The 27,963-nt window shown below is 42.5% G+C and overlaps 1 long non-coding RNA gene across 1 annotated transcript; it reads right to left on the bottom strand.

The window, feature by feature from the left end:
* Nucleotides 1-1,970: 1,970 nt before the first annotated feature.
* On the bottom strand, nt 1,971-27,499 carry LOC136005558 (uncharacterized). The gene is made up of 3 exons (XR_010608802.1): nt 27,462-27,499; nt 3,026-3,218; nt 1,971-2,255 (listed from the first exon to the last, which is right to left on the bottom strand). It is a non-coding gene; the product is annotated as an uncharacterized LOC136005558 (long non-coding RNA).
* Nucleotides 27,500-27,963: the final 464 nt, after the last annotated feature.

Below are 27,963 nucleotides of genomic sequence, written 5' to 3'. Positions count from 1 at the left end.
ACTGCAAGACTTTTGGTCATGTAAATGTAAAACACAATGTAAATGTACGATACAATACAGATGTAAAAAATGATGTAAATGTAAAATATAATGTAGATGTAAAATATAGATGTGAAATGCAATACAGATGTAAAATGCAATGTGGATGTAAAACACAATGTAGATGTAAAATATAATGTAGAAGTAAAACGCAATGTGGATGTAAAATACAATGTAGGTATAAAATATAATGTGGATGTAAAATACAATTTAGATATATAATGTAGATGTAAAACACAATGTAGATGTAAAATATAATGTAGATGCAAAACATAATGTAGATGTTAAATATAACGTTGATGTGAAATAATAATGTAAAATAAAATGTAGATGTGAATTATAATGTATATGTGAAATGTAATGTAGATGTGAGGTATAGTATAGATGTGCATCTGTATTTGTCGACAAGATTTGCATCTTTAGATGTGAAATGTAATGTAGACATGAGATATAATATAGATGTGCAACTGTATTTGTCAATAAGATTTGTATCTTATCGAAAATTAAAAAGCTCAAAGGGGGAAAAAAATGCCTGAAAAAATATTAGAAAAAAAAAATAGCTGAATTGTCTGATAGTGTTATTAGTTTTGCTGCTAATTTAAATAAAGCACAAAGAAAACATTCAGATCAGCTTGATTTTGAGAGTTCCTTTGGGCAGCAATTTTTAAAATACCACATTATTGCAAACGACCTCCTGTATTTTTCTAAACGTCACAAATTCATCTTTTGCTGGGTCACTGTTAGGCTGCAGGAGCAGAGAATATCTCCTTTTCATAAAAGAACTGTTTATTACTCTCAGGTTCATCCCCTGATTTATCGATTCCGATTTCCAAAGCCCGATGGGCCGGGTGCACAGCAACCCTGTGTGCCTGTCGTATGTTCCCAGCTGACGTGTTTACAATATTTGTGATTTACACCTTCCAGGTGCTCTTTTGGAAAATATCACTGCCTTTGGTTTACACATTTCTACAACGTATTTGTGGTCCTCATCAAGCTTCCACATTCGTTACAGGGGATGTGCCAAGATGAAGGGGTTTTTCTGTAATGTGCTGGCAAGATATGGATTTTTGGCTTTTAGGGCAAAAAAGTATAATTGATTGACTGACTTATTAAAGTTCCCCAAAATACGTATTTTAGATTAAATGCGGTTATTCACCCAGAGAACTGGGTGTCAGGCTCGTGCTTCTGGTGCGCCTCTCTCACTTGCGGTGTAAATCAGCCAGTCTTTGCCCTAAAATGGGGGGTAACCAACCTCTGCAGTTCTGCATCTTCACCTTTTTTTTGAAGAACACAAATTACCATCACACAGAAAATTTATGCTAACTGAAAGTAATTTGTATATACGACTTTATTTCACTTTTCATGAAATCAAGTCAGAGTTAACCAGCTCGGCTGCGTTCCATGGTTGCTGAAATGGTGTAAATAAAGCCATTTTCTTTGAATTTATTTTTTTTAATACGGTGTATGTTTAGCATAGGTTTTTATGGTGGATTATCTCTTACTTTTTATTTCAAGTCAGAAGCCAGGCTTTGGTTTTAAAAGGCTTAGGAAGAAAAATTATCATTAATTAGGAGGTACAAAGTAAATTCAAAAGTTGGGTTTTTTTATTCAGAAGGAAAAATACCTTCTGAGGCTCAGTTTGTGCTTGCTAGAATAGCGCAATCTTACCTTTTAGCACTCTGATCACTTTCAGCACAGTCAGTAAATGCTGCAAGTGTTCTTTCACTGCTTGCTTTCTATCTACATCACAGAAAAACATTATCAAAATTGCACATACACAGTTTGGCAATATTCTTGAAAAGAATAGGTTTTAATAGAAAATTAGTATGATCCTGCAGCATTTTTCTAGGTAAGTCTTCATGAGAATCCACAGGATTTACCTGCAGCAGAAGAAAACTAACTCAAAAACTTTGTTATTTTGATATTTTTCTGTTAATGAAGCACTTTATTAATTTCATTTTATTCTCCTGCTTTTAGACCATCATGGACTGGATTTGGACTCTGCATGATGTGTAAAAAGGCCAGTGCTCAATTGAAATAAGAAATGGGAATAACGCACACATCAGAAACGTGAATAACGTGTGACGAGCTGTTGGGAAAAACCACGTTGTGGCTGCTGCTGTGCCAAAGCCCCACCAGAAATAGGGTGCAAAGCAGAGTCCACATTGCTCAGTGTCTCAGGCATCTTCTGCAGTGCCCATCACGGTATTCCTGCTCTAGAAAATATTAGAGGAATATTATCAGTCTTTCCTGCATGGGCTAAAAGAAGGAAATAAAACCAGCAATTATTTGGATAATTTTCCGAGTGTGTATTGCTGACAGTGAAAGGAAATCTAGAAACACAGTTTAATGAACTTCATCTATTTATCACTAGTCCTTTGGAAGATAAGCGTTGCTGCTTTCCTTGTGCATTTCACAGGCGCAAACACTGTCTGAAAACACCACCGAAGCTGCAGGTTTATTCAAGCTACCCCTCTTCGAAGAGTTCATCCCAATAAGCACAACAGTTTCTGATTCACTGTGGGGTAAAAGCTGTATTGCTCGTTCTGAGGCAGCTTTGCTTGGTGTTCACAAGCCAATCCAGAAAGTGAGAGGTTGAGTGTTAGCTGTTATTTTTCTGCTTAAAAATGCAATATTAAGCAAATACCTAACTCAGCTCAAAAGCCAGTAATAAAGAGAAAAGGTTTGACAGTTGTCAATGCCTGTTCAATCGGTAGGGAGATTAGCGGCCTTACTTTTTAACATCTAAACATCTGAAACCCGTTTCCTGTTTAAAGAAAAAAAAAAAAAAAGAAGAAGAAATCTAGGTGGATGACCTCAGGCAGATTTTTTTTTTTTTTATTATTATTAACAAATGCAAATTGTACATCATCGTGGAAAAGGGGAAAAAAAGTAAAAAAAGGCCACTCTTGGTGGTCCTGATGCATTCTGTATATGGGAGAGTGAGCAAGAGAAAGGGGGGGGAAATAGAAAAAATAAACTTTACCTTCTCACTTTCAGGGTGGGCAATGCCATTCCAGCGTTGGGGTCCTCAGCTCTGGGAAGTGTTAACGCTGTCACCGCAGCCCCGGTCCCACCGTCGGCGCTTCCACAGTGCTCTGAGGAAAAACATTCCCTGAATTCCTCCTCCTTCCTCCTATCTTTGCTTCAGATCCATGCGCTGCAGGTTCATGTCGCTACTGTCAAAATTGCACGGGACATGGTTAATCTAAACCAGTGCCGACCCATAGTCCGGCTCAGCAGCGAGGAAAAACATTGACAAGTTTGCTGTTTAAAATGCTTTCTACTCTTTCCAGTGTGTGTTGGCTGTTGTGTTTTGTTTTTTCTTTCCTATTTTTTTTTTCCTAAAGCTATAAATACACAGCACCAGCTGCAACATGTTGTTGAGACGCGCTTTATAGATCAAGCCATATTCTGACATAACACGTTTCACTGGCTTTGGGTTAAAATTTGATATTGGAAGTCAACATTCTGATTTTCATGTCTTTAATGGTAATGATGGCAGCTGGCTGCTGCGAGCTGTGTATTGCTCTCCCCCAGTGAGGATGGACCTGCTCTAAGAGCTCATAAAAGGCACCCCATAAAGGTAACACACGCTCAAACATCCATTTAGTTATTATAGAATGGAAAAGCAAAATAGGACAGCTATCTTTTTACAGCAGTACATATTTCACATTTATACGTTGGTTTAATGTAAGATCTTTGGCAAAACACATGATCATTAAATCTGCCTATTTTTTCCCCGTCTCTGGATTTCATTGACCTGGGACACATTCAGGTTTCCTATTGTTCATCTGTCATAACGTTTGCAGGTTTTGCATCAAAATGAAATGAACACCTTGACCTCAAAAAGAGGCAATACAGGCTGGATACGATCTAGATAGTTAACTGGTGAAATTCAAATTTTTTTGGCCAGCTAAGCCTCTACCCACCAGTATTTCAGGGAAACTACAGGTCTGAGAATAGTTCCAGTGGTAGTTCATAATTTAATATATCATCAAAACATACAGATAAAAGGTGCACTCCATAAACTGTGCAACTCTTATCCACCCATTGGTGTCACTGGGCTGTGGCTCAGACCCAGAATTTATAATCCTGCATTTATAATTTCACATTATTATACATAATTTTCCCTTTATCGTAAATAAATTGCCACTTCTCACCCAAAAAGCTCCTTCTAGGGCACAGCTTGGAAAGAGGCATTAAGGTGTGCCCTGACACCCATTCCCCACAAATGCCAGCAGTTATTTTTCTAATGAGCGATTACTCTAACGTTAAGTAAATCAATTAATCTTCTGTGCACTCTTGCAAATGAATCCTCATATTATCTGTATATGCCGTCAGACAGGATAGTTTAGAAAATACCAGCTCCTATCTTATCTTGTCAGTTCATACGCTGATGGGGGGGGGGGAGAAAATAATGGCTCAAAGAGCCACAGGCTAGGATAATTAGTAAAATCAAGTGACTTGCTGTTTGTTTGCTTTGCAAAATGAACTTTTACCCCTCCACCGCCACTCCTCCCCCCCAATTTTCACCATCTTATCATACAGCATTTGACATGACAGGTTAATGAGAAAACCCCCAAATTGGGCTTCTGCAGTTAATTGCAGCAACGGTGGCTCTTTGCTGGGAGGGCTCAATGATCCGGCTTCTTCCCCCATGAAATCTGAGCTCTCAGGGGGATGCAAAGGCTGTGATTGCAGACGTACAGAAACACTCATGTATGGACAATAAGTTTCTCTTATCCCGCTCGGTTTGAATTCTGGAGAATGGAGCCGGCAGATTTTGCAAGATCTTGTCTTGCACAGTACACACGAGCTTTAACTTCTTCTGTTTTTAATGCATGTGATAATTATTTCTTAATATAACCCACTATTGAAGGAACTTTAAAGCATCCACTCGGCCTCCTCTGCAGTGCGCTCTTTTGGATACTGCAACTTTTAGACCGCCATGAATTGGACAATTTGGACAACAGAAGACAAACAGTTGCCGTCGGCGTGAGTGGAAAAAGAACCACATGGCGTGCTCCCGCTATTAATAATCCAATGTCGGCAAAAGATCTGTCCGTGCTGGCCTGCCATCACACACTGTTACCTCCCAGCTTCTCCCATCGCTCTGCTATTCACTGACTTTTACAGGGAGGGTGTTTTGGGGTGTTTATTTTTGGGGATGGGTAGGGATAACGCAGAATTTGGGGCTTTTCAAGCAGGGCTGAAGTGCCGATGATGGGCGAGCTGCAGCTGCCTGGACCCACTGTGCATCCTGCCCTGACTGCCTCACTCTCTGCATCCTTCTTAAAGCCCTGCAGTGGCTGTTCTCTCCCCATCTGACTTATTTCTTCTCTTCTCCCTCTCTGCTTTCCCTGCCAGCCCCTCTGCATGCTGAGATCACCCCAGAATGGGTTCTTTCCACTGAAATCTCCAGGAGGAAAATCAGCTCCTGTTTGTGTCCTGCAGGGAAATGCTGGAGCCCTCAATGACTCAGGGACACGGACGGTGAGAGGGAAAAATCCCTTTCTTCAGCTGCCTTTTCTCCATGAAATCCTTGATACTATTAATCAACATCTCTTCGGTGATATCCCATTTAAAAAGCTACCTCCTGGACCTCTTCTCCAGAAATAATCACATTTACACTGTATGAGGCCACACAATGGTGTCCACCGAAATCCCATGACCAATGCACATGGTCAGACTCTCAGGAACAAACCACTCAGCCCTGTTTTGCATCAAATTTCATTTCCAGTCACAGGATTTATTGACATTATAATGGCCAGCCCACACAAACTGCAGCCATACAGCCAATTAATGGGACAGACAACAACAGACATTTGAGAAGTTGCTAAACTTGGTCTTGAAAATGATCTAGCTTTCTCCCTGTAAAAGGATCTTGCTCTGTCATCATGTATTAAACTGGAAAGCTTCACACTGGAGAGCAGTAGAAAATCATATCCTGATAAGGCCTCACGTAATATTTCAAAAGATCATATCTTCTGCAGCTTAATTTCATAACTGCAGTGGGAATGTGAGGGTGATTTGCCGAGACTGAAAGTTTCTACACACATTACTATAAATTTTTTAGTGCCTGTATTTAAAAGACCTTTCTGCCAGTAACCACGGGTCTCCCATTCAGCACTGCAGAAAAGACCCGTCTTAGTGAGGGTATGAAATGGGACCTCAGTGCTTATTTTCACCACCAGCTCTGAGAAGATGCGTTTTTAAAAGCTATATTATTGTCGCGTTCCCTAACAAGACCCAAGTGTGTATGTATATCTGGAGATCAGTCTATCATTAGCATGAAATCCAACCCAGCAAGACAATATTTTTCATAAAAATAGCAGCAAAACTACCTCGAACACATATTTTTCCCCCAAAATTGTAATGAAGAAACTCAAATTGATTGAATCGTTTTGAAAATATTTTGTTGATTTCTCTGAATTGTTCTCACCATCAAAAGACTTTTGAAGGTCCCCACCTTTCTTTTTGACATTACATGAAGCATTGCAGATAATGCAATGTATTTCTTTATTTTAAAAAGTTCAAAGGTCCATTAAGGCCTTCCATGCTGTACAAAAGGCTTAATTCACCGGAAACCATTTTTCTCCCCCAATTGTTTGGAGCGGCAAGTGAACCAAACAATCTGTTATTCACACAGATCTACCCAGAAACGTGTTTCCCGTGCCCAAGAGGTCTATGTTTTGACTTAACAAAAATAGTTTTTCACTAAGTTGCTTGAAAACATCAAATTTATCCATAAACAAGAGTTTTGTGCAATGATCTGGGTAGTGTTTTAGGTACTTATGATAGGTGGGAACTAAATCGAGATGACTGAGTACAGAAAAAAATACGTTGACTCCTTAGTGCCCAAAATTAACTCTGTATTTCACGCTTTAAGCTCATAGCTCCAAGATGATGTTATCAAAATATACAGTGAGATAACAAAATCAAAGTGATCAGACAATTTTCTGGTGCTGTTATCCATTTTTAAGCAAAATCTCTGTTTTTCCATCATCACTTTGGAAAATCACTGCTTTCGGCACTTTTGAAGAGACCTGCCTGAGCAGAGCTTGCTATTCCTACATCTCAGCTGTCCAAGTTGCCCTGTGTAATACCAATGTTATTTCCTTTATAGTATAAATAGGATTTGGGTTGAATATGAATAAACTCATACCCATTGGTATGCTTTGTAACTCTAATCAGCTTTTTCCTGAGAAAAAGAAAAAAAAAAAAAAAGAAAGAGGAATGTTTATCTGGAAAATAAAGAGGTGCTAATTTTATCTTGTGAAAGTGGATATCTCCTTACGTCCCTCCAACTTCTAGGAAGATAACCAGAATGTATTATATCATCTAAATCCAGCATCCTATGAGATCAAACAGAATAATGTACACATATGCCAAAGCTGATTGAAGTATTGCTGGTGCTCACTTCCGCTTCACTAAGTATGTGTTTCATTGATATACGTAATTTGCCACTGCCATGAAAGAAAATTCAAAGTCCTCTGTTTGTGCCAGTTGATTTCTATGATATCTGGAGGCTTTTAAAATAGGGATCCAAAATAGATGTGCCCTTGTCACCCCTGTGTTTAAGCTCTCTCCAACAGGAAATGGCACGGGTTCAAATTTTTTTATACTGGAAGCCACATGTAGATAGATAAGAATCATGTCTTGTCTATGACTAAGCATTGACATTTAAATGTTTAAAATATAGTCAAAATGATCCATGGCGAACCCACCTGAGACTATTTTTCTTTGTCTAAAGTCCCACTTTCTAGCCTCTTGAAAGGGAAGGTGGAGCTCTCGGGGTTGTGACATGACGATGTTATGGTAAGGAAATGGAAGTTTGCTTTATTGTTGGTCTTCAAAAGACGAGAGGAGGTTTTGCTACCGGGCACTGCATCTCATCCACCGGGAGAGGGTTTTATCCCTAACTCCTCCATCCTCACCAACAGGTTTAAAAGGCAGGATGGAGGAAAGAGTTTTGCTTTTGCCAAATCACGGATGTTGGATTCAACACGCTTGAAAAGAAAGAAAAAAACTAAAAAGAAATGAGTGGTATTTCCTTCGAACTGCTGTTTCTCCTAGAGGAAGGGGCAGCTGGAGGGGTGAGGAGGGCTGGGATGTTTATGAAGTGTGTGGGGACTTTTGAAGGAAGCTCACTGAAGGAGGACAGATGGTTGGGGGAACTGGCAACGTGATACTGAGCCTTTCACTTCTAGGTCGCCCGGTTCAAGCACAGCCTAGGTCAAGGATGGCACAGAGCCATCTCCAGCAAATGGCTATTTTGGTGATGCATGAGAAAACTGGCTGGTGAGGCTCAGCTCCCCACTGGACTGAGGAGAGAGCACAGAGCTGGCTTTTTTCCTTGTGCATTAGAGGACACATACGGGGTAACATTCAGGGATGTACAGAGGAGACTTATTTGGTGCAATGGATGCAGTGGCATTGTTCAGACACACAGCACCACTTCTCCAAGCCAAGACATCATCATGGGGTGTGGGTGTTGCTGCGGCCAAGAAAGGAGGATGTGTGTCCACCTGCTACCGCCAGTCCCCAACCCCTGAACAGGGAAAATCTCTTTCTACATATGTTTAATTTCTGATAGTGCTCCCAGTAGACTAGGCAGAGCCATAAACCAGCATCTTCCTTCTTTTCCTACAAAACAAAGAAAATCATGCTTGTTCACTCAGATGCAATCTCGCTGAAACTGTGGCCTCATAGAAACATTCCTTGCCTGATGGAAGGTTACTCTGTGTTTTAGCCTCACTTTACTCTTAGTCTTTAATTTCACCCTAAAATACCCAAGGCTTTGAGGAGCTTGGATTTTTAAGTTGTAAAATATTTTTTTCTTAGCATTCTTGGATTTTGGATTTTAGTCAATGTACCAGGATAAGAAATTATTTATTTTATTAATAATGTTATAGAGAAATGCAAATCAGGAGAGGAGAGAGAAAAAAGAAAGGAAAGTTCCTTGAAAGAAGAGGAAAAAAGCAGAATAAAAAGGAAAAAAACCAACAAAACCACAAGTTTATAAGCCACTGAATATTTTATAGATGTATTTCCAGAACTTTAAAGCAAAAAAGAACACCTCTTTTCTGCATAAGTGTTATTTATACATGTCAGTTAGGATCCTACACCACCTCAGATTAAAAATAGTTGTATAGGTTAAGGTTATTGGGACAATTGACATATTAAATGTCTTATGACTTAAATACTGTTTTATGAATTCAGCCTCACAGTGACATCCCACAGTGGCTCATCACATTGCCACAGGACAGCTACAGCCAAAGGTAATTACAAGGAGCTTAGTGATTTGAGAGCGAGAGGATGCTGCTGGGCTTCCCCAGCTAAAGGAGTGGGTTTTGGCTATTTAATACAGAAAATAACCAACCTAATCAGAAGTTTATAACGTTGCTGGCAGCTAAATGGTGTCTGATGCAAACTGGTCTTCTCTCAGACATCGCTGGTGCCTAAGATGTTCAGGAATGTCGACATCCTTAAGCATAACTAAGCAGATATATTAAGAAATAGTGTTGCCAGGGGTTTGTGTCTTTCTAAGTCTTGCCCAGGCAAGAAAAAAGTAGCTCATTGACAAAAGTAGCTGGTGATCATACAGCTAAAGACCATCCATGAAGGAGGGATCATCCAAGAAAATGGAGGCAGAGGGATAAGGATAGTTCTGAAATAATGAGTAATAAACTCGGAGTACGACTTCTCACTTCTGGACTCCATCGTGATTTCTCTATTTAGCGCCAGGCTGAATACCAAAACCACTAAAGTTGATAAAAGGTCCTTGTAACATTCAGCCAGCTTTAAAGTGAGATTTAGAGGTCGAATATATCTCATTCTGGGTGACAGGCACATGTCACTCTTAATACTTGATGCATCTATTTTTATTAAGATCATCACTTTGTTGGGGAGAAGAACAGGAAATGAGAAAGTTAAAAAGTGTGAGATCTCTTGTCTGGATTTGCGGTAGAATTCTTCTGTGCAAAGGGGTCATCCGGCCAGCAGAAGGAGCTCCAGTTAAAAACCTAGCACTGCTCATTTGGTTCTTTCATCAACCTTAGGAAAGAACAAAGGAAAAAGGTGAAACAGCCAAGTTCAGGAGGAAAGAAAGGCTGGATGAAGCTCCAGGCAGAAAAAGGACCAGTGAGAAAGTGATGCGGTCATGGTCAGAGGAGCAGAGATGGTCCAGCTGGCACATCCTTGTGTGCAGGAACCACAGCCTTCTGGACTGTATTTTCCTTTTCCAAAGCAGAGGCTAATTGCTGGTAGGGTTTCAGCAGGCTGCTGTCATTCAGTATAGGTCCTGCCAGACACTGCTGGTGTCCACACTGGAGCACGGACCAGGACCCAAGCTCCTGGTTTCCATTGGCTTTGCGGATGCATTGCAAAATGGCACAAAGTCAGCATTGCTCTTTTCAGTGGGAGAAATAGTTGTCTGAAACACGTCTGCTGGCTTTAACATTTGATATTAAACAAGAGAAGAAGTATAACAAAGGAGAAAAGAAGAAAAAACAAAAAGAATAAAGCTCAGGGGAAAAGATCAAGTTAGAATAAGCTCAGAACTATTACAGAGAAGTTCTCAGTTTTAAGGAGAGAAAATAAAGCCGCAGGACTCCAAGCCAGAAACCAAAATGCCTCCAGCAGGTCTTCACAATTAGCCAACGTTTATGCTTGAACACAACCAAGTAATAGGATATGGGAAATGCAAAATATAGTCAGACTAAGAAACAAGAATGCCTGCAGTGCTGAATTCCATCAATAAAATACACTCCTTAGTTTAAAGTTGATAAAGATGATCTTCTGCCACAAGCTGTTTTACAGGCTGCATTTTCCTGCAGAAAGTTACCCGCACAAAGAATTAGCTTTCTTATCCTTTGTTTATATGTATTGGTGATAGGGTAAAGGCACTAAAGAGCTTTGATAAGAGATTGTTACTTCTCAGTCAGAGAGACACTGCAAAAATCTTCCCCTAGGAGTAAAACAAGAAAAGTCCATGAACTGCACAGCACTTTTTCTGCAAGTTCATGCTAATTTGCTACTGCAGCATTCATGACTTTGCCAGCTACAAAATGCTCTGAAATGTCTTTAAAGAGATGGGGTTTTTTGTTAGAACCATTTTAATGTGTCGCCAAAATTAATTCAAAAGGCAAGAGGAAAGGTCTTCATTATCTTACCGATTCATTATATCAGAATCCTTTTCTCCCTTATAAAATAAATGCATAAGACAAATTAAAACTATGATACACATGAAAAGAAGCAACAACTTTTTGTAGTGTTTTGCTGATTTAAATACCTCTTATTTAAAATATATGTATTCATATATGTATACATATGTATATATTATATATATGCGCATGTCAGGATAAGGGAAAAGATCTGCTGGCTGTTGTGCAGGAAAAAGAAGCAATTGGAAGAAACAAGTCCTGCTGCTATTACCCTCTCTGCAACACTTCTAAGGTTAAAGGAATAAAAATCCATCAATTTGTACAGCCTGACCTTGCAGTGTTGGTTTTTAGCTGAATTCAGATGTGCAGGATTAACCCAGCAAAGTTTACATGACATTGATTTAAAAGCTGCGCTACAGGACCTTCCAGCAAGTTACATTAATCGGAGTCTTTAATCGGGCCTCAGGATGAAGAAAAAAGTTGCTTAGCAGACGTGCAACGTATGATAAACAGATGTCTCTGTGCATCAGATAAAAATGAATGCAGCGTGCAGTGCTAATCACTGCAAGCCCGCAGCTTGTGCAGCACCAAGGATGGGGCAGTGAGCAATTCCATAGCCATGTTTTTGCCAAGGTGAAGATAGGACGGAGATCTGTAAGTTGGAAACATGATTTGTCACCTCCTAGTTCACACTCAAGGGCCATTCAACAGCTCCTGTTTAAGCAATGGACTTCACGTACCGACCCAATTGCCATTCAGCAGCAGACTTGTGAAATGTCCATGTGCATGGTTGGACCCCCAAAATAAGACAGTGGCTGGGACTGACAAGCAGAGACCCTAAACGGTTCTACTTGAGAAGCTCACACCAAGCAGGGAGTAGCCTGGTGGTTACGGCACTAAAGCAGGCAGGGATGTGGCTGTCTCCAGTGTGGTGTTCATTGATGAATTTTGCATTGAGCAGTTCTCCAGCAAACCATGTTGGGTTGTTGGAGCAGAAAGTTAATTCCAATTCTGGATATTTATGATTTTTTTTTTTTTTAATATTGGCTGCTCTCACCCAATAACTTGACTCCTTTTCAGTCTGAAGTCAAATTTTAAAACCATTTTTTTCAGTTGGGTTTTTTTCCTATTCATTTTCTATTTTCTCTGCATCTTCTAATGCAACTCCTTTATCTTACACCTTTTAAACACCATCCAGGCCATCTCTTCTACCAGGGTGCTTGGAGCCAGACAAGGACCAACACACACTGTCCTCACCCTTGGGTCTCATGCCCGTGTCCTTGGTCTCTTGGAAAGTTCTATTTGATGTTGCATGACCCCGCCTGGAGCACACCCAGCACAAACCAGTATCTCCAAGGAAGTTAGCTGTCAAACCCTAGCAGATCTTCCATGCAAAACACCATTTTTCAACTGCTTATCGCCTTGTTCTGCTGGGGCAGCTCTTGGCAGGGACAGGAAAAGGGCAAACAGCCGCTAGGAAAGCCAGTGCCTGCCAAATCCCAGCCATTTCCATAGCGTGGTGGTGCCAGGATTTCACACAGAAAAGCTAGCCACGGTTTTTGGATGTGAGTTTCAAGACCCATTTCCTGAGTTATTAGGATTGAAATTCCCTGAAGATTAATAAGAATATGAAATCAGGCTGGGGTAAGAAATGTGTGTATGGAAGGATGTCACACAAGGAGGTAAAACACCAACCAACTTCTGAATAACAAGAAGAAAGGTCTTGGAGCAGGAGTTATTATCAACTTAGTAATAGCATGGCTGCCCCATCCATCTAGGTTATACTAAACACAACCGGTTTTAGTTTTAAATCTCTGTGGAAATCTCCATTAACTGCCCACAGACCTCTTGCAAATTCACCCCAAGCAGTGCTCCAGGATTCCTAATGCAAGGATTTACACATGGAAGCCAACTTGCAGCTCTGAATTTGGCCCATTTCTTTGGAGGATATGCCAGGAGTAGCCTGTGATGTTGTTTTGTCTCTGGAGGCAGCCCAAATGAGAGCAGAACAAAGCTTTGATGCAAATGAAAACCCACCAGTGAGTACAGCTAAATAAAGAAAAAAATGATTATTTGTTATGGAAACCACTGGAGGAAATCTTGAATTAGTCAGTGCATCTTGACCTCCCTGTGCCCTCCTGAAAAATATGCATCTTCTTAAAGCACTTGGACTTTTAAATGCCCAAAAGGAGAAACTCCGTGACATTTCCAGCCACCTTGGTGCAAACCCCAAACATTATTTAGCAGGAAAAAATAATCCCTTTTGTACAATGTGTATTAAAAAAATGAGTGAAAAGCACAACTTCTGCAAAGCTAGATAATTTTCAGTGGCTAAGCCCAATCGCTGCGCAGACAGGAAAAGCTTGAGTTGATATTGTGAATGAACCATGTGGTAATTGTTTCCGTACATCCTCATTAAGATGAAAAGCTACACAAATAAACAACAACAAAAGCTGCTATGCACCAATCAGAGGGTTATTAAAAAAAAAATAAAGGGAAAGAATCTGGATCCAAATATTTCTTCCCATGCTTCCTACCAGAAGGAGTATCTGATTGAACAGAGGCTACACGAGGTGATATTGCACGTTTTGCCTTGTTCCTTAGGTCACTTATAGGTAGCGACAGTCTGGCATGAGTCTCAGCTGGGTATGAGTAAGCGGAAGGTGAGGAAGGACATAGAGAGAACCAGAAGTTAAGGGGAAACACGACAATTAACACCAGAGAAACTGCCCTTGAGGGACTCAACAGAGCCATAATATGGAGAAACCTTGTCTGGAGAGGTGAATAATGACGTTGCCACCCACTGTTTACTGGCATGATGACGGGGCTCATCAGAAAACTCTCTTTGAACTTTTGCAAGGGACAGGGCAAGGGTGACCTCCATCTGAGAGCAGCACGAGCACCAGGATCCCTTGCTGTAGCACCACAAGAGCCCCCGGAACACACTCCCCAACACAACCTTGTCCCTGGTATGGGGACCTCTCTAATTCGGAGCTGGAGACGATCCCCAGCTGACATCCGTGGTACCCAGCCTGGCTGAGGGCTACACAAAGGAGTTGTGTACTCCCCATAATTGTCCTCCTTATCAGTGTTGGTGAGTGCGCAGTAGTCTAAATCACACAGTCATGACACTACACATGGCTGTGCAGGAAGAGCCCACTTGGCCTGGGTTAGATTAGTCTAATCCCACCTCCCTTGTTCTGTCATAATACCCCTCCATCCCTTCACTCCCTATAAAAATATCCAGCTGTTGATTAAAATTAGTGAACTGTTGGCTTTAGAAACAGGGTTGGCAGCTTATTCTATGTATTTCCTAGATAACTCTGGATGAATTCCCCATTTACTCAGCGGCCTGATCCTGTGAACTGCCGAGTGCTCCCGGCCAAGCGGAATCAAGCCTTCTCTCTCTGAAGGCGCGTATAAATCAGAGGTGAACGGCTTCCTCCTGTTCAGCCCCATCAACCTGCTCTCAGCATTCACATCTTCCCTCCACGGGTGTCAAGCTGCCTTTAGAAAGAGGAAAACAAACGTTTGCCTGTCAGCTGGTTGCTTTCAATAGTCCCTCTCCTTTGAAAGGGTGACTAAAATAAGCTTCTGGTTTATTGCCCCCTGCCTCCAGCCTGTGACAGCCCATGGGATGCTGCAGCAGTTCAGCTCCTCAGAGCTGCAAAGCTCTCCTGTGCTCTATGTCTTGATAAGCAACCACAAGCCGGGTGCAGAAGACCAGGATTTTGAGCAAACTGCTGTGAAATGCAAAATATTTCCATGTCTCAGCCCAGATTTATATTGCAGAGCCTTTGCTGCAGCAGTGATAGCTTGTAAAAAAAAAAAAAATACAGTAAAATAGGGGGGAATAGTCCATGCAGAAAGAAAACAGATAAAGCCATGGGTGCAGTTGGAGGAATGTTTTGGAGATGAGCATTCATTTTTTCATTGGTTTTCTTTCTGCACATTCTTCCTGGAGGGCTTGGAGAAATGCTGGGAATCCTCAGCTGGTGCCTGGCTTTAGAGGTGCTGGATCTATTTTCCAACAGCAAAAGATTTGCCTCAACCTCTTCGGAGTCCTGGGACAGTCAGCATGAGCATCTGACTGTTGTTAGCATGACTGAGGGACTGAGGGCACCACCAGTAGCGGCAGGGCTGAACCCAAGGAAAGCAGCAGCGCTGCATTTACCAGCCATTGATGCCTGAAATCCAGTGTGCTGTGAGCACAATCAACCTCAGTTATTCCATCCAGTCCTGAATGTGATCACAAGAGTCAAACAAAGGCAAAGCAAACAGTCAATGGCCCACAGTCACCCTAAAGCAACGCATCTTAATTAAAACCACTGCTGTGGTCACCACTTCTAGGACCATCTTCCCTTCACATTTCTCCAGCCTGAACACAGAGTAATAGTTCCAGGAAAGTGTTGTTGGATTTTAATATAACTTTTGCATTTATAACTCTTTCCATTAAAAAAGGACCTTCCAGCTCTGGTTTGTCAGCAGCAGTGCTTAAGCACAGTTTTGCTCACCAAGCATAGCTGGATCCTCACCTATGGAACCAGAGCTCCAACAGCAGTGCAAGTGGAATCAAGAAGCATTTCACTAGTCATAGTGGTAGTCAGCTTTCCTGTCATTTAGCTATGAAATCTTTCTTAGTTTTTTAGGAAAGGAGCACAATTTCTGACATGGTCTATTCAGGAATAAGACTGTGACTTCAAGAGAAGGTTTTGAACATTTCTTTGCATAACTTGACCACTGAAATACTTAAAGCATAGCCCAGAGAGCATCTGTATTCATGCCTCAGTCTATTGGAACACTATGAGGAAATTCAGGGCACGAATCATAGAATCATAGAATGGTTAGGGTTGGAAAGGACCTCAAGATCATCCAGTTCCAACCCCCCTGCCATGGACAGGGACACCGCTCACTAAACCATCCAACACAAGGCTTCATCCAACCTGGCCTTGAACACTGCCAGGGATGGAGCACTCACAACCTCCCTGGGCAACCCATTCCAGTGTCTCACCACCCTAACAGGAAAGAATTTCCTCCTTATATCCAATCTAAACTTCCCCTGTTTAAGTTTTAACCCATTACCCCTTGTCCTGTCACTACAGTCCCTGATGAAGAGTCCCTCCCCAGCATCCCTATAGGCCCCCTTCAGGTATTGGAAGGCTGCTCTGAGGTCTCCACGCAGCCTTCTCTTCTCCAGGCTGAACAGCCCCAACTTCCTCAGCCTGTCTTCATACGGGAGGTGCTCCGGTCCCCTGATCATCCTCTTGGCCTCCTCTGGACTTGTTCCAGCAGTTCCATGTCCTTTTTATGTTGAGGACACCAGAACTGCACACAATGCTCCAGGTGAGGTCTCACAAGAGCAGAGTAGAGGGGCAGGATCACCTCTTTCAACCTGCTGGTCACGCTCCTTTTGATGCAGCCCAGGATACTGTTGGCTTTCTGGGCTGCGAGCGCACACTGCCAGCCCATGTTCATTTTCTCATCGACCAGCACCCCCAAGTCCTTCTCTGCAGGGCCGCTCTGAATCTCTTCTTTGCCCAGTCTGTAGCCGTGCCTGGGATTGCTCCGACCCAGGTGTAGGACCCTGCACTTGTCGTGGTTGAACTTCATAAGGTTGGCATCAGCCCACCTCACAAGCGTGTCGAGGTCCCTCTGGATGGCATCCCTTCCCTCCAGCGTATCAACCGGACCACACAGCTTGGTGTCATCGGCAAACTTGCTGAGGGCGCACTCAATCCCACTGTCCATGAATAACGGTGAAATATTCTCTTGGACATGTTCTTTCTTAACTTTACACTTTCTTCATTAACTTCTAGGTGCCTGGGCCATGCAAAAGAAGTGTGAAGGATGGGCCGATGATGGAGTTGGGTTCAACCTACCTGGAAGTACTTGTGTGGCTTGGTGCATTCCGTTGGTTGTCTAAGCCTCTGTTTTCCCAACAGCAGTTCCGTCCTCATGGGGTTACTGCCAGGACAAACCCATGGCAGAATAGTAATTGCTCAGTCTGGCAGAGAGGTGTAGGATACCAGAGACTATACTCACTTTCCAACAGAAAATAAACGTCATACTTAGATGGTGAAAGGGAACGGGTGTGAGGAAGATGGGAATGAGTTTGAAAAGAAAGAGAAGCTGCATAAATTAGGTGTCACAGAAAAGAGACACTGAAAAAGAGACATCAGTCATACAACCTGAGTGAACATGAAGATGTGAGATCTCTGGGGACAACAACAGTGAAGACATGAGCTAAGGGGAGTCAAGAGAAAGGACCCAGCAGTGCAAATGGATAGAGAGAAATACTGGAGGAACATACTGGAGAAATCATGGTGAGGAGAATTGGAGCTTTTCAGCATGCCAGGGTGAAGAAGCCTCAAAAACAGATTTTGTCTGGATGCTACCAGCTTCATCCCCACCGCACACAACTGCAGCAGCTCCCTCCTCGCAGAGGGGAGCACATGACGTTAAAGCATTTTGGGTTTTGTCAGGATTCCAGTATTCTGCTCATTGGCTGCTTATTATTTTAGTCCTCGAGCAATCTGGTTTTGGTATGTCATTAACTTATCAGCTAAGCCTCTATTTATCTGCATTCACCAAGATCTGAAGTTGTGATGTTTATTCCCACCACTCTGTGGGTGGAGGGAGCTTCGCTGTGAAGGTTTTCCAGTAATTTACTTTTTTGTTCCTTTTTAACAAAAGCATTTGATGCAGCTGCATAACTGTCATCTGGTCTCTGGGTGGAAGAGGAGGGACACGCAATAGACCAAGTACCAGCATGAATCACATTAGGGTATTAAAACAACCTGATCGGCACTGAAATAGTCATTGTTTCCAAAGGTTTCTTGGAATTTGGTGCCGGCAGACTTTAGCCTCAAGCATGAGGCATGCTTAGAAATTTGTACATGCTTCCATCTCATACCCATTCAAACCTTCTGAGGGCACTGGAAAGCAGACATCATCTCAAATAATTGTAGTGATGCTATGCAGTATTTAAAGAAAAAGCCTTCTAAATGCAAAAGAGCACAACGAAAGTGAGGTTTCTGAGATTTAGAGTGGGCACCTCAAAAGATGGAGGTGTTAATTTCTCAGGAAAAGATCGTCAAATAGTTGTACTAATCAATAATAGTAATAAGGGTAGGAATTGAATGAGAAGTGGTGCCTGAGGTTAGTGCTGTTTAACATGCCATGGCAGGGATGAAAAGAAAACTCTGTGGAAGAATCATAGAATCATAGAATAGTTGGGGTTGGAAAGGGCCTTAAGATCATCCAGTTCCAAGTCCCTGCTGTGGGCAGAGACACCTCACACTAAACCTGTCACCCAAGGCTTTGTCCAACCTGGCCTTGAACACTGCCAGGGATGGAGCACTCACAACCTCCCTGGGCAACCCATTCCAGTGCCTCACCACCCTAACAGGAAAGAATTTCCCCCTTATATCCAATCTAAACTTCCCCTGTTTAAGTTTTAACCCATCACCCCTCGTCCTGTCACTACAGCCCCTGACGAAGGGTCCCTCCCCAGCATCCCTATAGCCCCCCTTCAGATACTGGAAGGCTGCTCTGAGGTCTCCACGCAGCCTTCTCTTCTCCAGGCTGAACAGCCCCAACTTCCTCAGCCTGTCTTCATACGGGAGGTGCTCCAGTCCCCTGATCATCCTCGTGGCCTCCTCTGGACTTGTTCCAGCAGTTCCATGTCCTTTTTATGTTGAGGACACCAGAACTGCACACAATGCTCCAGGTGAGGTCTCACAAGAGCTTTTCCTTTCTGTTTCCCACCCAACCTGGCATGCACAGTCTTTTCAGGCTTCCTTGATTTTTGTGAAATCAACTGAAATCTCTGCTTGCCTCCAGAAAGGGCAGCATGGCCTGCAATGTTCCTGGCAAAACCCAGCAAGCAATGCTAAGCAAGAGGAACGCATCAAGAATTTGAAGAGCAAATGCATTCTGCAGCCTCCAGATCCTATGGCAAGCTGGGTTCCATCTCAAAACCCACAAAATAAAAGCAGAATGTGGAAAAAATTAAAAACTAAGGCCCATTTTATTGCAGATACTCATCTCTCTGTTGATCTCCTACCTTTCAGCTGAAGTGTGCTTACAAGCACAAGAAGAAAGAGAGGCTATGAATGGCATTTGCAGAGTGAAGGTTTAGAGCTTTGCAATGCACTTCTCTGCTCAGGGTAGATCTGAAACACCACCGTTGATGAAGATTTTTACTTCATGGATGTAAGGGTGGGCAATGCCCATTGGTTTTCACTGTTTCTGGTGTTTCTTTGTTCCACATTTTGAATTAAAAATGCTGAATGTAGGAACCATGTTACCGTGACCTACCATGTTTGCCACAAACCTTCCCTTTGGTGATCAGCACTGGGGAGAGCATAAGCAATTTTGAGACTTTTTTGGCCAAAATAATGTGGATATTCAGCCTGGATTAGACAACCGTGTGCAAGAGCAAGCCTAGAGTAGATTTAGACAGAAGGGGACAATCTAAACAGCTTGTATTTTATTACCCTGATATGTTTAACTTTTTTCCACCCTTTTTTAAAGCCTGGAACTGTAAGATTTGCCCTTTGCAGCTGCATGAACTGTATGTTAAGAGTAACGGAGCAGCCTCAAATCCCTTTGTATTCTGGGGATATTTTTCCAAGGCATTTTGTCTTTGTAACAATACCCAGAGCTCCCTAAAATTTGGGAAGGTCATTTGTTTCCTAGCAGATAGATTCCCTTATCCAGAGCTTACTAGAGCCCAAACAACAATTTATAAACTCTAAGCTCCTTTCTCCTTCAAGATGAAGTGCTTTAGTGTTGAAGCCAAACTAAATCTTTAAATGGTATAAGAGGCATTTGGACTTTTTTTTTTCCTACCCAGCTGACAGTAGGTTTACAGTTTATAATCTGGCCTTTGTAAAGGCATTTGTCAGCCTGTATATTTCATTTTAAAACGCGACCACCCATGAGGATGGATAGACAGGAAGCGTTTGTTCACTTGCACCAACAGCCCATTTGAAGGTTGGCTGCAAAATAACAGAATTTAGTCACAAAGGCAAATTTTTTTTTCCTTTTTTTTTTTTTGGCATTATCTCGCTAGCATCTCATTTTAAAAGCAGCTTTTGTTTATGGGAAGCTAGCCCTCCACTCTAAATTTGGAAATTCTACGTATTCTCCTAATCCTGGCATCCTAGCAGGGATGCTGGCTGTGCATCTTTGGCCTCACAAAAGACAGATCCGCTTTTATCTTCTCTCACAGGGTCTCCAGTGTAACTGCCCCACCAAAGGAAGAAGAGTCTTAGCACTCAAGGGGCAGAGGGGAAACGTTCACCATAAGTTGGTGATTTAGCAGAAAGAGACCAAAAGGAAAGCACTGCATCTTCTTGCTTGTCTTATTTCCTCTGATGGGTTTCCATGCTTAGCAGAGATTTGGGAGGAGCAGTTGTGGCAAATGATGGTCACTTTCACAACTCCATAGAAACCTGTCCAACCTGAAAGAGAAAGTCAAAAAATAGGAGCCTAAGGTCTTCTCCAACCCCAACTATTCTATGATTCTATGATTTTATGTTTAAAAATGAGTGGCCTCCACCTCTGAAGTGGATGTGTGCATGCGTGTGTCTCCATGCCTGGGGCTGAGAGGGGAGAAAGCAACTCCAGATGATAGGGACTCTTCCAGACAGTAACAGATATAATATTGCATTCTTTCTCCCAGTATCACAAGTAACACTCACTTTTTATCTCTATTGCTCAAAGGTTTAAAGGGAGGAAATAGCACAGTTCCAGCAAATGATAAAGCTTTCAGGTTTTTTTTTTTTACTTAGTTGCAAAATATGACAATAAATAATGATTACCTAAAACACCCATGACCTGGGATTTAGCACTGTGCCCCAACCACTTGGGCAGACCCCTGTAGTACATCAGAAGCAGAAGTTTTATGAGTACTTTGAGACTTGCGGCCCCGAAAATATTTGTCTTTTCTCCCCGCTCTGCCCTTCCTACTGGGTCCATTATCTGTTTTTCACCACAGAAAGTCTTTGTCTGTTCCTAGGCTGCTGCTACTAATTTTGATGCTAGAGAAATGTTCTTACAGGGGAAACCATGATGCAAATGAATAAGGGAGACAGGTTTCAGAAAATTCCCTATTTCTCCAGCAAAGGCACAATAAATCGGTCACCCACATCCGTGGGGCTCTAGCCAGTCCTGGTAGGGTAACTTACATAGGAACTTGTAGAATAGCATTACACACAAGAAAATCTGTGCAGATCACTGTGGGAAAGCCACCCATGTGTTATGAAAGCATAAGCCATGAGATTCAAGCCCTGGGACTTGCTCAGTTAAATGCATAAGGCATAAGAGCCTTGAGAAACAGTCTCTAGCAAGGATTAGGAACACAAACAACAACAGCAACAAAAGAGAATATTCTGGCTTTATATTATATAATATAAAATATTATATTAAAAACAAGACATTAAATATGTATTTATATTATAGCCTTGCTTTTTTTGGACTTTTTTCCTAGTGGAAGACAGAGATTCCTCAGCTAGACCCAAGTCCTGGGCTTTCCTACACATGGAGCACCTTCAGCCATGTATTATGGACCTCACAAGACAATTGCGAGAGTCGGTGATCCCACTAGCACCTCTTTGTGCAAAGAGGATTTTAAGAGAACAGGGAGTTTTGTATGGAAAGACCCAAAGAGAAGACTGGGAAAAACAATGGAACAATGTTAAAAAGGCAAGAGGAGAATTCTCCCCACACCAGCCAGGATATTTTAAGTCCTCTCTTCACGTCGCAATAGCAAATCTCACCATTGTTTTGTCACAGGACTGCAGGTTTGTGGCATTGTGCTGCTAGCAACCCCCCGTGCATACCAAGGGTGAACCTGCTCTGTGTCCGTCTGTCCTCCTGCTGAAAGCCTGGCTTTATTCTGCACGTATCTGGCACTCCAGATCACTTTCTGATGCATCCAGGCTTCATTTTCTTGGCTGACAGCAGCAATATTTAGAGGGCAGGACTGCAAAGCATGCCTGCAGTGCTAATGCTGTTTCTGGTCATACCTGATCCCCTTCCTCCCTCCAAACTTGGGCTGTGAGCATCTGCGGTCACCAGGTTGATTCTCTCGCTGTGCATAAGTCTTTCCAGGCATCCTAGAGAATAAAAACACTTTCCAAAACAGGCATCAGGTTTCTTGTGGTGGCTAACAACCTAAGCCATGCTTTTAGCAGTGAGGCTGTGTGTAACGTAACATCAGCAGAAGGAAGACTGCCATATCTCTTTCTCATTTGTACATGTTGTGCTGATTTGCATTGTGCACCAAGGGCAAAAATCACCCCTCTGCATTTCCAAAGTAGGTGTCAAGGCCTACAGGGAGTTTACCTGGACCTTGCAAGGGATGTAGGATTCATCCTGGCGACTGAAGATATCTCTTGCCCTGCAGTGCCCAGCCCAAACACTGAAGCCAAAGGAAATATTTCTCCTAGATATTACACATTCATCTGCAAATGGGATAAACTCTGAAGCACTGAGTCTGGTTCCAGATTCAGGACTCAACTTGAGAAATAGAGGTAGGATATTCTGCACACGTGCATATCCATACCTACTGATATACCCCCACAAAGAACAGGGAGGGTATGATCTATGTATAAATTTCCCTTCACAACTTTCCAGGGTCTTTGCATCTTCACTTTTGATTGTGTGTCAAGCGCAGCCGTATACTCCATAATAATGCCATGATTTCTGCAGCTCCAGGACACTGATGAATTTTGGGCTTAATAAGACAAAAAGGTTAAAGTAACACACTGGCACAGTGACCAAGGAGCTGAGCTCCTTCCTTGACCTTCCCAAGATCACAGAAGTCTGCAGCTAAAATAAAGCTGGTGCCCTGCTTCTGCCACCTTGCAGCCTTATTCTTCAGCTGAAAGATAACCTTTCCCTTGAGAGGATTCCCTTTCACTGTGGACCTGCTGCTCTGCTTTGGTACCTGCTAAGCTTTGCCGTCCTGTCCTCTCTTTGCTCACTCATGGAAACCACCAGCATGGCTTCCCATCATGCTCATGACCATTTCTGCAGACATGTAAGCTTCGGCAGATAAAGAAGCTGTATTTTCTCCTTCTTCTGTATTGAATGGTGAAATTTTGAGGCAGACAAGATGGGAGAAAAGGGCTCTTTTACTTCAAACCAGTGGTCTACACATAAGCACAAATGATGAGATTCCACCAGTAACTCATCCCTGAGACAGGAGTATGGGGCTCGGTGGTGTGTTAGTGATAGACAATGCCCTGCTTGTCCTTCCTGCAGAGCAGCTCTTCTCTCTGCAGGCATCTCCACCTAAATATTCAGCTTGACAAAGAGGGCCTTTGTAAATAAAGAGTGTCACAGGACCAGCATGACATCAGAAATGGTTTAAGTTGCTCATTCCCTGTCCATACCCCTCTTATTCTTTGCATCCATTTGTCTGTGTCTTTTCGCTAAGACAGGGACTGGCTTTAATTTTCCATTTTGGGGTTTCTGTATAGTATACTGAATCCTATACTGGAGGCAGCAATAAATTCTCCAACACCAAGATTGCTTCCCAAGTGGTCTCATGCACTGGGTTTGGGATCTGCTAAAGCACAAGAAGAACCCCCCAGGTGATATGTGGAGCTGCTCAAGCCTCAAATATCAACACCGATCTGTCAGAAGTGGGGCTGGGGATGTCACTCGTCTTTCCCCCATCCCACACCCCTACCCTGCTCACCATAGCATTGCTCCCTGTAATGCCTCCTCCAGCACTTCCATCTGCTGCTGAGACCACGCTGAACCCCAAGGTAAGGAGTGGGACCACAGCTTCTGGTCCAGCCCTGAACCTGGACTTACACATCTGCCCCACGTCTCCTCTGCAGGAAGAGCATCAGGGATGTTCCAAAATGAGAAAAACACTTGTTGAGTAGTCAGGCAGTTACCTAAACTGGCATTAACCTATGGCAAATGTGGAGGTCTCCCTTTTCTTCCAGAAAAAGCTGCATTCTAGAAATAGAAAACCCTAATTCCTCCAGAGCTGCGGCATCCCTTATTGCTGTGTGGTTGCACTGACTGATACGCTTGCACACGTATTATCTTATTTTCCCACACAGCTTTTAGTATCTTTTTTGCATTACTTCCTAGTACATAGATTCCATAATCAATAACCTACAGAATCTTTGTAGATAGCTCAGCGTTTAAGTATTTCTTCCTTTCCTGAAGACTCACACAAAGACAAAACATTTTGCCTTCTGTACCCTTCACTGAATTTGAATGTAAAGCATTATTTTGCCTTACCATAGAAGTATGAAACACCACAGGGCAGGGATAATTGTATTTTTCAGCGGCTGGAGCTGGTACAAACAGTTATGTTAGTGGTCGTGCTATTAATTGGGAGCGTGTACTCCGGCTCACCAGTGAGGATTTAAGGCTATGACCTCCTAAGCCTGGGAACACACTGGGAAACCTGAGGAATATCTCTGCCTGCACAAGATGCACTCGCTGCCCCTCGCTATCCCTCATTTAACAGCTCCAGATGTGCAGGCTGGTTTAGTCTGAACTGGGACATATTGTAAGGCATCTCTAGAGACATGAATTCAAACCTGGCAATGCCAGCCCAGTTCATCAGCTCCGGTTTCCATCATTCTCTGTGTTTTGTGGGAATCTGGATTCCCCTCAGCCTTCCTGAGCTGCCTGGACCTCTCTGTGCCTATTAAGACTGAGTTTAAGTTTTCTAGGAAACCTGGAACAGCCCCACTGACCCACATCTTTGGCACAGATGATAAAAATGATTTTACAACGACATCTAAATCGCTCCATAGTGGCCCAGTAAACAGTAAATTCATTTTGGGATTTCATCCCAGTCATAAGAGTATTTCATTTTCCTCAATAAAGACTATTACATTATTAGTTTTAGCCTTATGAATCCTATTCCCAACACTCAACCTTTATTTATTATTTGTAAGGGGCATATATCATTCTGCCTTATAACTGTAAATATTCTACTTACACAGAGCACAGTACATCCTCTTTGTTTAAAATCCAACCCGCAATGTTTTACATAAATTTGTTTCCTTTCCAAGTTGAAAGGTCCAAAAGATAAACCCACGAGTATCCTAACATCAAGAATGTTAGCCTGAGCCCAGCCTGCACGCTGGCCCACCCGAGGGATCCCCTTCCAGCTCAGCTGGTTGCAGTATCAACACCCATAGACAAATAATAACCAGGGAAGGGAAGAGTCACCTTGAAAGCATGCAGTAACTGAGCCTAAATAGAGACAGGAAAAGAGGAAAGGAGGGACTTCTGGAATATATTCTTGGGAAAAACTATTTTGTTGACTTTCATGATGGGTCAGAAGGCTATAATTATCTATTTTATATATATTATTGTATATTGTATATATATTATTGTATATTTTATATATACAATTATATATTTTATATATGATTTATTATAGAGCTGCAAGGTAGATATTAATACAGCATGGGTACAATGCTAGGAGGATGCCACCCATGGGTGCATAAAATAGTTAATCCAGACAATTTGAGGAAGCAGCCTGGTAAAACAAAGGCAATGGAGCATCTTTAAATGATACCTGCACCATTTCTGAGTGACCAAGTAAGTAAAAAAACTCATTGGGCAGTTTTTCTATAGGCATGGCTTTGCAGGGTGAGAATCACTTGCTTCTCCTGCCTGCAAAACCCCATCCGCAGGCAGCGCGGCACACGGACCCCTTTCGAAGATTGATTTGGTTATATTATTCATTTCCAGTTGAATGAAACACAGGATTCTGTTGGTGGGCCTGGAGGGGGCTGATTTGTTTTTCAGCATCATACGAGTTCAGAATTAGCCCAATGATGAGACAACTTTTTGAAGGGAGAAGTTTGAAAGCGGTTACTTTCAGAAGAAAGGCAGAATGAAACCCTTTGTGGTTTGTTTGGTTTCTTAATGATTTCTCTCCCTTTGCTGAAGTCCTTTGGCTGCTTAGAGCAAACTCGCGATTAATCAAACTGAAAATGCAGCTGAACTATTAATTAATGTAAAACAGGAGACCACAAAGGTCTCCTTAACAGTGGCATTAGCCAGCAATTATAAAGTGGCATTCTTACATGCCAGGGGTCTAATTGACCTCACAGTAAGGATGGTCAATATGGGGATGTGAATGTCTTCCTCATGCCCTAACCTAGCCCTGGAGCATTGGTCCAGCTCCCAGATCCATAAGAAAAGATCTTGTTGCCCCAGTGTATATTTCCTCTCCCAGAAGTCCCAATCCTCACTGGAGCTGCTTTGAGCCATCATGTCCTTATCCACTCTACAAAGGGCTTTGGCTCCCCTAAGCCATAACAACCTATCTGGCCCCATCTGACCAGAAAGGGGTTAACATTATCACTCCAATCCAGCAGGAAAGGCTTTGTCATGAGCAGATCCATGGCAAAAGTGAGTCATCGGTTCTGGCTTGAAGGTCACACCGGCGCAGTAGCCTGGCCAGTGTCCAGCACCAGAGGAAGAGAGTAAAAGGGGCTGCAATGCCCCATGAAGGTATCACCAAACCCCTCCAAGGAGGAGGTGGCCCCAGCCAGGTCCACTGAGCCACCACCCACCCTGTGTTTTCTTTGGAGCCCCCATATAGGTATTTTTTGTGTGTTTTCCCTACTTCTGCTTTCCTTTCAAGACAAGGGAGAGCACTGCTCGGTCTGCACGGATGGAAAGGAGAAAGAGCGAGAGGGATGCTTCACCAGTGATATCACCAGCACTGAGTAAATTCTCTGACCAAAAGTTAAGACCAACAGAACAATTTGTGCTGCATCCTTTAAATGCCAGATCTCCATTTGCTAGCAGCATTACAGGAACAATCAGGGCACTTAATAGCCAGCTGCTAAGTCATCAGGTATAAATATTTACAGAGACCTATTGCAACATGGACATTCCTCCAGATGCAAAAGGATCCCAGTCATTTCATGGCATTTTCACCTTATACAAAAGAATCCTGTTTTAGACACGCTCTGCCTCATCAGCCATAAAACTACAGAAATAGCATTTTATGGAAAACACACACCCGCTCCTTAGTGGCTGTTCCCTCCCTTCTCCTCTTACCCTAATTATCAAATATCTCTATATTTGTGTACTCAAATAAGATGTTACAAAGCAAACGCGGAGCCGGCCATTCAACGCGCAGAGAAGCAGCGTCCTGTGGAGGGGAGGTAATTGCTGAGAGTGATAAAAATGGATTAAATGGAGAGTAATGGGGTGGAATTAAGCAAAAGAAAATCCGTTTCTTACGGCAGAGCCTGTCCAAGCTTGTCCAGCCTCTGAAGAGAAGGGGTTGGAACCTTATTACTAAAGATATCTAATATACTACTAATCATGACATTGGCAAAAGGGGCAAAGGGCTTAATGAATAACTTCTGTGGTTACTGGTAGACCCAAGGACACACAGTCCAAATACACTGGAGACTTTCAGTGTGTATAAAATAGACCTCTAGCATATTTTGTGCATTCGCTCCCTTTCCTCACTGCTGTTATTAAAACCATGCCTCCATTTCTGTTCAACTTCATCACCTTTTTCCTTATTCCACCATGAGTCCGAACGCAAATACTCCTGGAACAACCAGATTGCTGGTCCAGGTCTTAAGGGTGTTCCCTCTTTGTGTGTAATGTACAACTGATGACAAAGTAACTTCAAGCAGGAGTCTTTTCGTGATGAGGAAACATGGTCTTGGGAATATGGTGATGCTTTGGCCTGGTGAGATTGACCATGACCAGCAAAGGCTCTGCAGCTTTC

Source organism: Lathamus discolor, chromosome Z, assembly GCF_037157495.1.
Source record: "Lathamus discolor isolate bLatDis1 chromosome Z, bLatDis1.hap1, whole genome shotgun sequence".
NCBI lineage: Eukaryota > Metazoa > Chordata > Aves > Psittaciformes > Psittacidae > Lathamus > Lathamus discolor.
This window is presented reverse-complemented; position numbering and strand designations above follow the sequence as displayed.